Below are 14694 nucleotides of genomic sequence, written 5' to 3'. Positions count from 1 at the left end.
AAATAATATCAAAGTGGCCAGCAGAAAAATGTGGGATTCTAACTGCTCTTAATACTTTCTCATTGCACCTCTCGGACTTGAATTTTATTATAATTTTTAACTCAACAAACGGCCTTTTCCGAGTCTGGCTCCGAAGGCTAGTAACCTAGCTAGTGAATCCACCACTGCCATTCTAACTAAGCCTTCTCTTCAATATTTACAGAATAAAAGGCCATTTTGGTTGGAGCTTTGAGCACATTAGATGCTGACAGCTTGGAAATGTCATTCTCAAAGCAAGGACTTTTCACACGCGTAGAATCCTGGCTCTAACTACCCTATAAATGCAAATGCAAATATCCTTGACCAGAAAACCTTGAGCATCATGTTCTAAGAATGTTAGTGAGATTACATGAAGTTCTTTTTAACTGTATTAGTTTCCATCTGACATCTACTAAATTGAATTAGAGTAAAGTGGGGAAGGCCTAGGTTCGAAAGGTGGATGCCAAAGAAGTCACATTTTAATTTCATCTCCATCTCTCATTTACGGAGGAGGCTTTCTAGCTGTCAGCCAGGCAGTCAGCAAGCTTCACTCCAAGGGAAACACGCTGGGTGACTGGCCATCCAAGAATTAAACATGATATGACTGGTGTATTAGAAACAGTTCCTAAACACTGTGCCTTAACTAAATGCAGCCTCCCATGCTGGGTCCTCAATGCCCCCAGGCCTCTACTCAGCATGTTCCTTTTGTTTAACAAGGATCTTGCATCTTCCCTCTCCCACATTCAGAAAATGCAAATCTTGTTTATTATTTTATCAAGAGTACTAGAATCTGTCCATTAGGAAAATACCCTTATGGTACATTTCTTCTTTGAAACGCAGATCTCCAAGAACGTAAATTTACAAAACTCAAGAAAAAAAGAGACAGTGAAACTCCTCTGCATTTAGCACTAAACGAACCTGGAGAGACTCAGAGAAGACAGGAAAAAGAGAGAAGAGAGAGGACCACAACGGTGGCAGCAGTCAGTCTGGTGTAAGTGCTTTTATGAAGAGTTGGTTACAATCCACGTGAAGTTGTTTATGTGTTCTGAGGCATTTACTACGTGCACCCTCCCCACCCCATTTTGGGACACCTTCACCAAAGTCATCGACACACATAATCCCTGTGTGTGTGTGTGTGTGTGTGTGTGTGTGTGTGTGTGTGTGGTATGAAAACACAGAGAAAATGCAGCCTGTGGGGCACAGGGCGTGGAAGAGAATTTTGTGTGGCTGGGAGATCTGTAAACTAAATCAAGTCAGCAGGTGTGGGAACTGAGAGCCAGAGGGAAAGACAGCTGCAAGGACTCCCAACACCAAGTAGAAATCCTGGGGTGTGCTTTAGATTCCCTTGGGTTGTACAAGGGGGTTTGGAGTTAATTCTAAGGACAAGAAGGCCCTAACATCTGGGAGCAACCATACACTTCAGAATTCAGTTCAAGTACCTAATAAGCTCTTCTGTGAACACATGTAGCCTCAGCATTGCTGCCTCCAGCTTGGCCTTTATCACTTGCACCTACTCCACCACCTGCCCCAAACACAATCCAAATACCTCCAGGAGTCCACAGCCACATTTATTCAAATACCTACCTAAACATCCTTCACTAGAATCTGTACATGATGAGCACTGGGTCTACAGCTCATTTATGTATATTCCCACACATGGCATAGGGGTTAGCACATATATTAACAAATATTAGTGATTAAGAAAAGATGAATTGGAGGGACAGGGAATAACCTATGATTATATATTATTTCCTTTTAAAAGACTTGAAACTCCTGAGAGCAAGATTCATTCATCTACTCATCTATTCACTTCAAAAATATTTATTGAGAGCCAGACACTGGAATAAAACAAAAACATTAGTTTCTGTCCAAAGAGTGTAGAATAGGGGTCTCCTCAAAATGCACATTAACGGTACCCCCCACAAAACACTGGGACTTCCTTTTCTATTTATTTTGAATCTTCTAGAAAATATAAATAATTAAGTCTAGACTGGGGGTATAGATCAGTGGTAGAATGCTTGACTTGCATGCATGAAGCCCTAGGTTTGATACCCAGGGCACTGAAAAATTAAATAAATGATTAAATATATAAATAAATCTTCATCATACTATCTCCCTCCCTGGGCACCTGTTTCAGATGGTCATATGCCCTCCACAGCATGTGAAGCACCTCAAGGAAAGGGAAGGTGGAATTCTGCAGATCTTCTCTTACTGGTTTTAACTCCAGCATATTGTAACATATTACTGTTTTCATTTGCTGGTGTCCAGTTAAAAGAACTGATGAATTATCTAGTTTCAACTAATTAACTGTTTCCACTACTACCTCTATAATTATATACCACTATTATATATTATTATACATTATAACCTAGTGTACACTGTATGTTATATATTATTATATGACATAATTATATGTTATTATAAGGCATGTTATTCTTTAAGTTTTTGAATTTCCTGGGTTTGGGGCACAGGACATATAGAAAATATACTGAAAAGCAAACAACATAAATTAGTTGAGATGATTATATTTGTTGCGTATAAAGCTTTTTAAAACTTTCCAAAGCACTTAACTATCCATAATTGCATTTGGCCTCAAAGCTCATCCATGAAAGATGACACAACTCTTTACCTTGCCTCTCAATTGTTGTTGACCATGGGCATATGCCTCAGCATCCCTGAGCTTTTTCTTCCTCACCCTCTACCTCTTAGAACTATTATGGCAAGATAAGATAACACACTCAAATGATGTCAAGCATGTAATGTATTTGACTACAATCAATTTTCTTGCCTCTCCTATGCATGCATAGAAAGAATCCACACGAAAAGAGGTCTGAGCCCCTAAACTCACATATTCTACACAATTCCATATTATCCGGCTGTCAAACTTTGTTAGGAATCCTGTATTCCAAAGTTAGGCTTTCCTTGTCAATTTCTGTGGACAAGTACTGTGTGAATCTACTTTCAGCTGCCTTCAACATTTGACCTCCCTATCAACTCTGCTTAGATGGATCTGAATTCAACAATATCCATAGAAAGAATGAATGAAAGGAAAACAGAGAGGATGGGCAGCCCTTACAGAAATCAATCTTTTTTTTTTTTTTTTTTAGTTGTAGATGGACACAATACCTTTATTTTATTTATTTTTATGTGGTGCTGAGGATCAAACCCAGTACTCACTTGTGCTAGCAAGCGCTCTACCACTGAGCTACAGCCCCCGCCCACATACAATCAATCTTTACTGGCTCTTACTGGCACCTGCTTTTCTCTTTCCACTTCTCTAAGAGAAAACTAAAGGCTCTTAGTCATAGGTCAGTCTGTAGCAGAGACTTTTGTATCTCTCATAATCAACATCAAGGACACCTTGCAAAAATTTTCTCTCGTGGTGTCATTTCTCAAAGTATTCAATATACCATCCTTATTAAGTAATTGATAATCCCATCTTTCCCTCCACCTTTTATTGAATTAATCTAAACTATAACTGCCAAATAGGGTATCTGTAAGGATAAGAGAACCAGTGAGTCTGAAAGCATAGAATCAAAAGCAAAACTCTTTTGCCTCTGTAGCCTTAGGGGGAAGGCTGCATAATTACTCTAGGGGGAAGGATGCATAATTTCTTTTCAGATTTTTCTTTCCTTTGGCTTCCTTCAAAGACTACAAGTTGGTAACGAACCATGCTAAGGTCAAATCTCATGCTAAAGTTTCCTTGTTACAGTTCATGACAGCGGTCACCAAACCCACTATAACTGAAAGGACATACGTGTGAATCTGTGTTGCTACTTTTAGAACTGGCTAATGCTCAACTAATAAGGTGCCTCATTTCCCCCCCTTCTATCATGAGGATCTTCCTTATAGTTCAAAGCTGTAACAATGCATTAAATTGAAAAGCTTTCAGTTTAGACAGCATTTGCAATTTTAAAAGAAGATAAACCTCTCTATGGAGTTAACATGATCTGTGGATGTGGGACATGCTAGGAATCAGATATCCTAATGAACTTTGTCTTGCTCACTTGAAATGGAGAATTAACCAATTCTTTTAAATAATTCAGAAATCTAAAATGAAAGGGATGAAGTAAAAATTTCTACTGTGCTGCACAAAAATGGGGATTGGAAATAAACATTTTATGTTTTCAATAAAACTACATTCCTGCATCTTTTGCAATTGAAACACTTTCAAATTTACTAGCAACCATAATTGTTTTATGCCATCTAACAAACATAATGGCATTTGCTATAAATACCTTACAACTAATCTCTTTCTATACTCTCCACCTCCAGGAGAAAGATCAAATGAAAATTTAGTCCACTGACTAAAAATAGCCACTAATGAACCACATACTCACAATATTTGAGACTGTAGAACAAGAGAAAAGAATGTTCATTAAAATAAGAATGTAATAATTTTTCCGTAAAAATGTTATTTTGCCAAAAAAAAATTGAAACAAGGACAAGATGTCTTCTAGCACAAGGTACACATCCACAAGGCAATAGAATAATGAAAGAGAAGCCTCACTACGTTCTACTAAGTATCTGCTAGAGGAAGTTGCATGTGCTGGGCATTTTCTACGTATATACATAATGCAAACATTCACACATGCAAATACACAATTCTAAGGATACAAGTAAGCATATGGGCACAACAGGGCTGAGGCAGATGTGCAGGAAGATGAGATGAGGAATAAAGAAGGAGTGCCAATCCTAGATGACAGAAAAACAAGAGGAAGGAAAACGAGATAACAACTGTTTGAACACATAAGAAAACAACAATAAAAACACACTTTCCAGGGAGGTGATACCAGGAAACAAAGATCCAAGAATTTCAATTATTTGCCTAAATTTGTAAAATCAAGAAGTTAATGGGGCTGGGGTTGTAACTCAGTGGTACATTGCCTCCCTTGCACGTGTGAGGCACTAGGTTCGATCCTCAGCACCACATAAAAATAGATAAAGGTATTGTGTCCATCTACAACTAAAAAATATTTTTTTTTTAAAAAAAGAAGGAGTCAGAGTTTGTATTTCACTCTTTCTATAATAATACAATGTAATGGTTAAGCAACCAGACTCTGGAGCTGGAATGAGTTTGAATAGCTTTCTATCTCTGGATTATAGGCAAGGAATTTAAACTCCTTGTGTTTTAATGTCCTTATCTGGAAAATAGGCACCCAATAGTATCTATCTCCATACGATTATATTAGGAATAAAAAAGATCACAAATATAGAACTCATAGATCTCTTCCTAAAACGAGCCACTAAGATCATCTGCTACAAAGATAATGGTTATCGGACAGCCCCACTTGCCACTCCTCTGGGTCCAGTACACATTTGAACTCCACACTTCTTCCAGGCTGATGACTGAGGAGGAGGAGGATGCTAATGCAGTCCTGTTCCTATGGGACACTGAACACTTCTAACAGTTGACTTTGGCTCAGGGAATCTTCATCAGCCTGGCCAAAACTTTCTTATAAGCTCCCTATTGTCTGAGATTCTTTCTACCTAATCCCAGCCTTCCCCCCTCCTTTACTAGGTGTCTGAACTGCATTGCAGTCTGAGGGTTCTCCCAGCCTACTCTTGCCTTCATCCCCTTATATCTCATAGGTGTTGCCCCAATATATCTCTTGTACATCTAATCCCATCAGAACCTACAACTCTTCAAGGACTCAGAGTTGATGTACTAGTATGATATATTATCATGAAAATAACAATCTTTATTTTTATCATTATCTGGCTGTAAATCCCAATAGAATTTAACTATATTTTCCAAAACTACCTTTCTTAAATCTATGAATATTATTCTTTCTTAAAAGTAGAGGGTTCAATATCAGACCATATTTCTCTAATATTTTCAGATGAGTTTTGTCATCTCTAGTGAAATACTGTCAATTACATATGAGAACACATGACTTGGTTTCCATGCCACACAGAGCATGAGAAATATAGCACCTCTGATTTTCAGGTTTATCTGGAATACTTTTTCTCTACTTCTCCTCTGAAAGTGGAATTTCCCAACGATCTATTATTTGACTTTTTTTCCTATCTTTATCATTTTTATGAAGCAAATAGTCTACCAATAACTAGATGTTGTGACTATACATCCTTCCTTATACTTGCTTTGGGAGAGTGACTCACATATCATCCCAATGGCTTACTCAATTAATATCCCACTAATTAAGCTCCTACACTTACTCAAACAGGTTGAGTGACTCTCAACTTTCTGTATTTTACCTATTGACCATACCTGACAAGTGGCTTATTGTTCCAAGAAAACTACTGGGCTAGATACCAGGAGATGCCGGAGGAATGGAATTTAAGCAGCCAAGTCACGGGAACTTGGGAGTACTCTTTCCAGATTTCATTTTTAGTGGGTTAGATTCCAGTGGTTTGACCCTTTGTGATCAGTGAAATCATCACAGACTAATGAAACCTTTCTACATGCTGCTGCTACTGCTACCTATGTAACCTTCATGGGAGAGCATGGAGGACCAGGCCGGGTAGCCAGACAACATACAAGACTTGTTTAGACAAACAACAAATACCTTTTTGCATAAGTATATCCTACATATTACGTAAAGATTATTCATTGTTTTTATTTGAAATTCAAGTTTCACTTGGCATCTTGTATTTTCTTTTACTAAATCTGGCAACTATTAAAAAAGCAAAAACAATCTTCACAGTATAAATGTTCTTGAGAACTGGGGACTTAACAATTCAATGGTGTCATGAGATCAAGGTTAAGCTGAAACCTCAACAATTTAGACCTTCATTATGAAAGAGGAATCATTTGCAAGAGTGGGTATGTGAAGCCAACTAGTCCACACAAGTAACCCAGCTGTTAGCAAAATATGCACAAGGGAAAACTTTGGGGTGTTCAAACATATATTGCAAAAGGCAGACCAGAGAGTCCTATCTCCTCAACAATGTGATGAATTAAGACTCTGTCTCCAATGCCACCCTGCACTCTACCCTTGCTTTGCCTACCTTGGGATACTTAGTATCTAGTACAGTGACTCTCACATCACAGGGGCTCAGGGCATACCTACTGCATCAATAAACGAATGGCTTTGGAATAAGTATAGCACATCACAGCATATCAAGGATTTACCTAGTCCTTTCCTTGGCCTATAAGATCCAGTTTGGTGTGACTTCCTGCTACCTCCTACTGCAGCTCCTCCTCCCTCATTCATGCCCCTCAAGCTAGACCAACCCCTGACTGGACTTCCAGCATGCCTCAGGCCTTTTATACTTATTAGAACAAAAATCCCTAATATTAGCAGAATTTACTACTGAATAGACAGGCCTCAGCTCAAATGTCAATGGACCAGAAGGGCCTTTCCTGAACCCTCGTAGAATAGCAGTACACTCTCCACTCTTTATGCCCTCTTCTTGCTATGTTTCCCTTCATAACATTTAGTATAACTTGGCATATTGCATGTTTATTAGTTAGACTATGTCTGTCTTCTCCTGTGAGAAAGTAAGCTCAAGTCAAAGCAGGATTTTGTATGTTTTGCCCAGTGAAATGCCTAAAATGATGCCTGGTTCTTACAGTGCACTTGATAAATATCTGTTGAATGAATGAATGACCATTTATTTTCCCCTCTTACTAGACTGCCAGGTCCTTAAGAGCAGGATGCCTGATCCATCTCTATGTTCTCTCAACACATTCAACAAACACATGGTCCCCACCGACCCAGTATATTCTTAAAAATTATCTGTTGAAATGCTTATGAGAAAACTGAGGTACTAGTCTTTAAGTGACCTGGACAACTGATTTCCCCTACACAGATGCTCAGTGTCAGGCTTTTAATGGCAACTCTTCTTGCTAATTTGACCTATTCAGAAGCTGTGACTTGGCTTCTTCTTGTTCATCTCTGAGTTTACAAGCGCTGCTTGCTGAGAAGCTCTCTGGTTGCAAAATACCTACAGAGATCTGAGACAACACGGACTCCTTCATGGAGAGATTGTTGGAAGGCTATTCCTGTTTTGCTGGGCCTTGCCACAATATCCTTTACACTTCTCTTTTTTGGATATTCTCCATATGATGCCTGCGGATAAGGCATATGAGACTCCCGTGTTCCCTTTGGGTTAAAAATCAACCAAGTATAGAAATTAACAACTGAGATGGAGCAGAGTAATCTGCAGTAAATACCACTCCTCCCCCGCCTCTATTTGAGACATCCCAGTAGATTTCCTTAACGACAAGCTCATGCCAGGGGAGAAGAGTTGCCAGGAGCTGAGCAAAACCTGAAGAAGAGAAAAAGAATGAGGAAGCTGGAAGGAGAAAAGGTGCCAAAAATCCTTGTGGCCACATGAATTTTTCTAGCAGACAACTAATCAATCTGGATTAGGGACTCCAAATCCCCAAATAAATTATTTATATTACATTCAGCTTACTAATATTATCCACAAATGGATAACTCCTTCCAAAAAATAATATGCATGCTTAAAAACAACACATTCCTATTCAAATATCAAATCAGAAATGACCCTATTATTTGTAGCAAGGAAGGCTCATATATTATTCCTGACTCCAAGTAACCCCATGATATTTCGCCATGCTGATTTTTAATTGATGGGGAAGTATGGGAAAGTGACCATCAGAAGTAGTCCTTCTAAGGTGGTGTTGTCAAAGGGACCTGTCACACTGGCACCAGGCGTAGATCACAGAGAAAACAGCGATGGCAGATGGAGCTGCAGCCAGCACCAGGTGCACCTTCCACTGCACTATGATTTGATGATGGCTCCTTGTTTGATTTCTTTACTATGTCCGATTCAAACACCACATGAATTGTATTGCTTCCTATTTTAATATTTTTAGAATCCAGATCTATGGATATAATTGTATAATCTCATGTAAACCATAAATAAACACATAAAAATATTTCTCTACTTGGAGTGTTATATTCAGTGAGCACTCCTGGGTCTATCTACTCTGGATCAAGAGTCACAACCACAAATGGATTTGAGAACCAGAAAGAAACTCACTTTGTTCTTCTTTCCTCAGTATTTATTTGCATGTGAGGGGCTGGAGGTGGAGGAGGAGAAGATCTTTAAAATAGATCATTAGCCACTCCATTTCAGAACTTGAAAATCAGGGGGACAGGGTTAAAAACAGTCCCTATTTTGGTCACTAGTCAACCACGCTAAAGTCTGGCCAGCTAGTTATCCTCTATGGGAGGACAATAAAATGCCCACAATAGCCCAGGAGTGATAGCAATGGCCTGCAATCCCTCTGCTTGGGAGGCTTAGGCAGGAGGATCACAAGTTCAAGACCAGCCTCAGCAACTTAGGGTGACCCTATCTCAAAATAAAAAATAGAAAGGGCTGGAGATGTAGCTCCATGGTCAAGTGCTAAACTGGTATATGTGAGGACCTGAGTTTAATCCCCAGTACCACACACAGAAATAAAAATACCCATAATATCTCAGGGTATAATTATTTCTTTAAAATTACTATAAATCTCACCTGTCCCCATTTTTCTGTTACAAAGGCCCCTTAACTACCCAGGATTCTGTGTAAACTCAGCACACTCCATTGCATGGTGGAAGCACACGGGGGAAGCCCTCAGCCTTACCCATACTCCATCTTTCACAAGGCGAGACTCATGGTGTTCCTTTGTCTGGAGGCCTTTCTAAGGAGTCTCTGAACAATGATGGGTCACACCTGCTAACAATACTTGATAGAGCAGATTCATCTGTTTTCAAACAGAAATTGTAGATCAAGCCACATTCTAGTTTCCTTGTCTCTTAAAGAAGAGAGACTGGCTCCATCACATTGCTGAAAATTCATCAGTTAGAATTTAATTACACAGAGCTGGAAACCAGAAGGCATTTAGGTTTTAATGTCTCCCTGAGTTGGGACCTTTACATATTTTAGAATATTGATCATTACTGTTATTGCCGCTATTTTGGTGGTCACTCTACTGTGTCTGTCCCTGCAGGGTTTTTTTGAAAGAACACTGCAGAGAATAACTGTTGCTAGGTAATTGTAAAAGAAAGTCATGCAAATTATAAAATATTGATAGACTGTATTTACAAGTCAATGGTGCTAGAACACTCCTGCTTTCCCAATAAAATGAAAACCGTAAGGCTGCATGGCCTTCGACATTCTTAAAATGACCCAACTAAAATAACACATTAATCAAAACAGCTCCTAAAACAAGCAGTCCCTTCAGCAGTGAGGACTTTTACATTTTGGAATTATCAATTTCATTCTGCCTTCCCACTGTTTATTAATATTACAATATGACATTGCAGTATATCTACTATACATTTGAGGAGATAGTAAAAAGCAATTTAAAACATTAAGCAGAGGGTCTGCATCTTTAAGAGCATATTATCAGATAAAATAATGTTTATCCAAAAGAAAAATAGAGGCTTATAGCTTTCTTTTCTCATCCCCACATTACAAAGTGAATCACACATATAAATCTTAAGTCAGGAAGTCAGTAGCTATTTTTAAGCTATTTTTAAACACATTAAAATATTCAAAATATGCCCAGAACAGAATTAAATGAAAAACTAGTGAAATACTGACAATTATGGTTGAATACAAGAACATTCCTGGTTTTTTTGGTAACATTTAATAATGATACCGAGTTTAACAATTCAAGACAGGAATGACATAAAAAAAGACAGTGAGCATGAAAGCTAGAGCCAACCAATATTCCAGAGCGATTTTCAAATTGGCAGGTAGAGCTGGAAATTTTCAAAATCTGGGGCAAGCCTCATGATTAATGGCTTTCCACTGATTGCAAAGGCCCATCTGAAGGTTGATGCCACCAACATATGCACAGCTATCAGACAAATGAGGAGGAATGAACACAATTAAAACGGAAGAAGAAAGTAACCCAAGTACCAACTTTGGTTTCTTATTATAAACATCACACTTTAAAAACCACTAAGATAAGTTTATTATTGGCTGGCTAAGCAGATGATTAGAAATAGTAAATGCCTGTGAACACAGCTTTTCTCTTCCTTGCAAGGAAACCTTACATTTTTTAGTTAAGGGCAGTCTCTCACTGATGATGGTGGATCCAGTGGGGAGCATGTATTCAGAGTGCCAACGCTGGCCTGTGCTGTTGCCTTGCACACTAAATGCACGCGGCCCTACAGAAGCGTGCCTTACCCGGACACAGAAAGGTATGTCTGTAATCCCAGCAGTTTGGGAGGCTGAGGCAGGAGGTCAGCCTCTGCAACTTAGCAAAAACCTTTCTCAAAATAAAAACTAAAAGGATGTGGTTCAGTGGTTAAATGCCCCTGGGTTTAATAATAATAATAATAATAATAATAATAATAATAATAAGAAGAAGAAGAAGAAGAAGAAGAAGAAGAAGAAGAAGAAAAGAAAAAGAAGCAGCAGCAGAATGCATGAATGAAGCAGGAGGGCTGCTCCCTGAGCTTTCCCTCCTTGATGACTGACCTGATGCACCACAGAATGCAAGCTCTGGAGGACTGTGCAGAGGGCTTATAACTATCGAGCCAGCGCTTCAAATGTTCAGTCCCACAAATATTTTTAGTGGTCACCTAAGTACATCATGGGAATCCACACAGGTGGGCTGAATAAATGTACTAAGTCAAAGTCCAAAAACTAAGATGTAAAGCCTTCATGAGCTCTTAAAAAGCTAGAGATGAAGTTTCGATAATAAGCCTAAGGATTAAATAAATGATCCTCATCACAGCTGGGAACTTCATCTGCACTGCATTCCCTTTAATAATTAAGCATAAACTAATATGGAACTATTCATTTGCTGACCACACCTGCTCACGGGAGAGCTTACCTTAATCTGCAGTGGCCATACTACCTTGTGCCTAACTCTGGCATATTTATGCCCATGTGTCTGTATAGTTTTCCCAAAACCCCAATTACACTGTCAGCTTTCCCAGAGGTTCTTTATTTATTTATTTATCTTTTTCCTCTTAAAAAACTTTTGTAACTCAACATTGAGTAGACAGTCAAAAATTAGTTGGGGATAATGACAACACATTCATCTATTTTTTTTTAAGTTTATTCATTGAGCAAGTTAAGTACCAGATACCTTTTTAAGTTCAAAGCAAAGAGCTAGATGCTGTACGAGACTTGTTTTTAAAAACAGGATTTTTTCACGAATCCTACCCTTGATCAGTTTATAGTTTTTAATGAGCCTGATTCTACTTGGTTTCTGGGTTTCTTTTCTTTTTTTTTTTTTTTTTTCTAGAATCTCCTTCTAGAGGGCGCACTCTGAAGGTTCCAGCACCTCTAAGTCACTTCTGCAGTTTACTAATTCTCAAACTCACGGCAGACAAGCAGAGTGTGAGGACAGAACTCAATAGTGATATTGCTGAGGCATTGTGGGGATTATGGGGATTTAGGAAATAAATTTATGTTCTGACCCCTCAGAGCAGAGTAGGTATCTACAAATGGTGTCTCTCAAAGTCTTGGTTTATTTCTGACACCATACTCTTCCACTCCAAGGCTCCCAGCTTTTGGCCTCCCGAAGATATGTGCTCATTATGTTTATGAGGAGCTACAACTGGAGAGTAGTCCTGGATATCCTTGGTTCTTATTTGAACCAGGCACTGTGCTGTTGCCCATGCATATTCTCATTTTAGTATTCAGGAGGTGGATTCTTTCAGTATTTCTATCTTACAAGAAAACTGAGATTAGAGAAAAAGTTCACTCAGTCAGCTAACCAGCTACTTATTTAATCTGTACATTACATAGGTCTGTTTGACTCCAGAGGCAGAATTTTTAACCACTGTACCAATTATGAGTTTCAGAGATTCTCACATTTTATCTGGGCTTCAAATAATTCCCTTGAAATTCCCATTTGAAAACAAATCTGGACAAAGATGTGTTTTCCTTTACAGTTAGGTCTTAAGGAACTTCAAGTAAAGAAAGCAAAATTTCTACAGGAAAAAAAAAAAAGACTAGTTGGACAGGGAAGAAACAGCTGCATCCACTTTAGGTAAAGTTTCATGGCCTCATTTTACAGTTTGGATGGAACGGCATGTTACCATTTGTCTGTTCAGTCTCCGTGGTTTACTAGGGGAAAAGCATTCGTTTCCCATTACCTTTCTCAAGAGCTGGGATAAAAGGATTATTTTCCCATACATATATGGATTTATATGGAAGGAGTAATGTGTTCACTTCATCTGAAGAGCAGAGTTTGTCACTTCGTCATCCAGCAAGATTCCAAAACTTCATAGAGCTTTGTTGATATACCTATAAGAGTTCCCGCTTTCAAATCAAAAGCAAAAACAAAAAGGAACTCATCTTCACAACCTGGGGAAATGAAGAAGGGGGAGCACGGGCTTGCTCAAAGCAATAGAAGAGCAGACAGTCATCTAAGGCCTGTAAATACCTTGCCGATCTTCATTTATTCCCTTTAAGGATTCTGTGTCTTTAAGGAAGACACAGAGAATGAAGTAATTTTTTGTCCAGTAACTTCACCTGAGGTCGACAAGGGGCAGATAAAGGAAATTGAGTATGCTGATATTTCTCCAACTGAGGTTGTTCAAGACAAAGCAGCTCCTATTTCTTTTTCTTTGAAATATGTAGAAATTTGAAAGGTAGGAATCTGTCACTTTATCCCTTCGATGTTAATACTTTCTTTGAACTTGCATGATCTCCCCAAAATGGTACCATGAATCCTTGGGGTAGCACCAAGTAATCCAGGGTTAAAAGCAAACTTGGCCAGTATAGCCATGCCTTTGGCCTAAAAATCCAGGCTTGATCTTGGTTGCTTTTTGGAATAAAAACGCACAATATCAGTATTGCAGGCAGCTCCAGAAAAGCATGCCAGGCTCTCCTGCTCTCAATTTATATTTGCATGTGAACAGCTTGTCGGCCATTTTATGAAGACAGATGAATCGCAGGCCTGCTAGAGGGGCAGCCAGACCAAAATACGTGAACAGCACACCCCTCAGCCTGCGAGGTCCTCAAAATGAAAATAAAACAAGTATCTCTGAACACACACTCAGGAAGATTATGTATAAATACAGTCCATCATCCATAAGTCAAGTTGAAAATAAAGAACGAAACTAGTCTATAAAAACCACTCTTTAAGATGTCAACAAAAAAATAATATGTAGCTATTTATGACATTGAAAACAACATTCAGAGGTCTCCTCCACCCCTTTTTTAAAAAAATGCCTGCTCTAAAAAAACACGTTTGATAAAGAAAATATCACCAAATACCAGGGTTGGGACAAGTAGAGCCAGAGATTTTACACTTAATGCTAGAGACCAGTGACAGAATAAAGAATTTCACAGGTGCAGGAAATGAAGCATATTCTGAGAAATCAGTGATAGGCTATCTCATGTGGTAAGCAAGCTCAGTCCTCCATCCCACAGTTTACCTATCTTTTCCAAAAGATCAGATGGAAATCAAAGTGGAAAAATGTACAGGAAAACAAAAGGAAGACAGATTCAAGAAAATGAGGACATTTGAAGTAGATGAAAAACAAAGTATGATGGGATTACAGGACAAGAAAAGTGGTAAGAATAATACCCACTCACTGCCAGCATGTTTCTTAGGACACAGTCTACCAAAAATGGCATGGTAAGCAAATTACATATGTTATCTTATTTAATTCTTCCATAGGCATGTAATATTACCCTAGTTTAGAGAAATAAATCCATAACCTGAGAGGTTTCACATCCTATTCAACATTACAGAGGCAAGAACATCATTTTGGAATTTTA

The 14694-nt window shown here is 38.6% G+C and overlaps 1 protein-coding gene across 3 annotated transcripts in view; it reads right to left on the bottom strand.

Annotated features, from left to right (window-relative positions):
• Nfia (nuclear factor I A) overlaps window positions 1-14694 on the bottom strand; it is a 351492-nt gene that overhangs the window by 152640 nt on the left and 184158 nt on the right. The gene's annotated exons all lie outside the window — the stretch shown is intronic.

Source organism: Urocitellus parryii, chromosome 11 (genome assembly GCF_045843805.1).
Source record: "Urocitellus parryii isolate mUroPar1 chromosome 11, mUroPar1.hap1, whole genome shotgun sequence".
Taxonomy (NCBI): Eukaryota; Metazoa; Chordata; class Mammalia; order Rodentia; family Sciuridae; genus Urocitellus; species Urocitellus parryii.
This window is presented reverse-complemented; position numbering and strand designations above follow the sequence as displayed.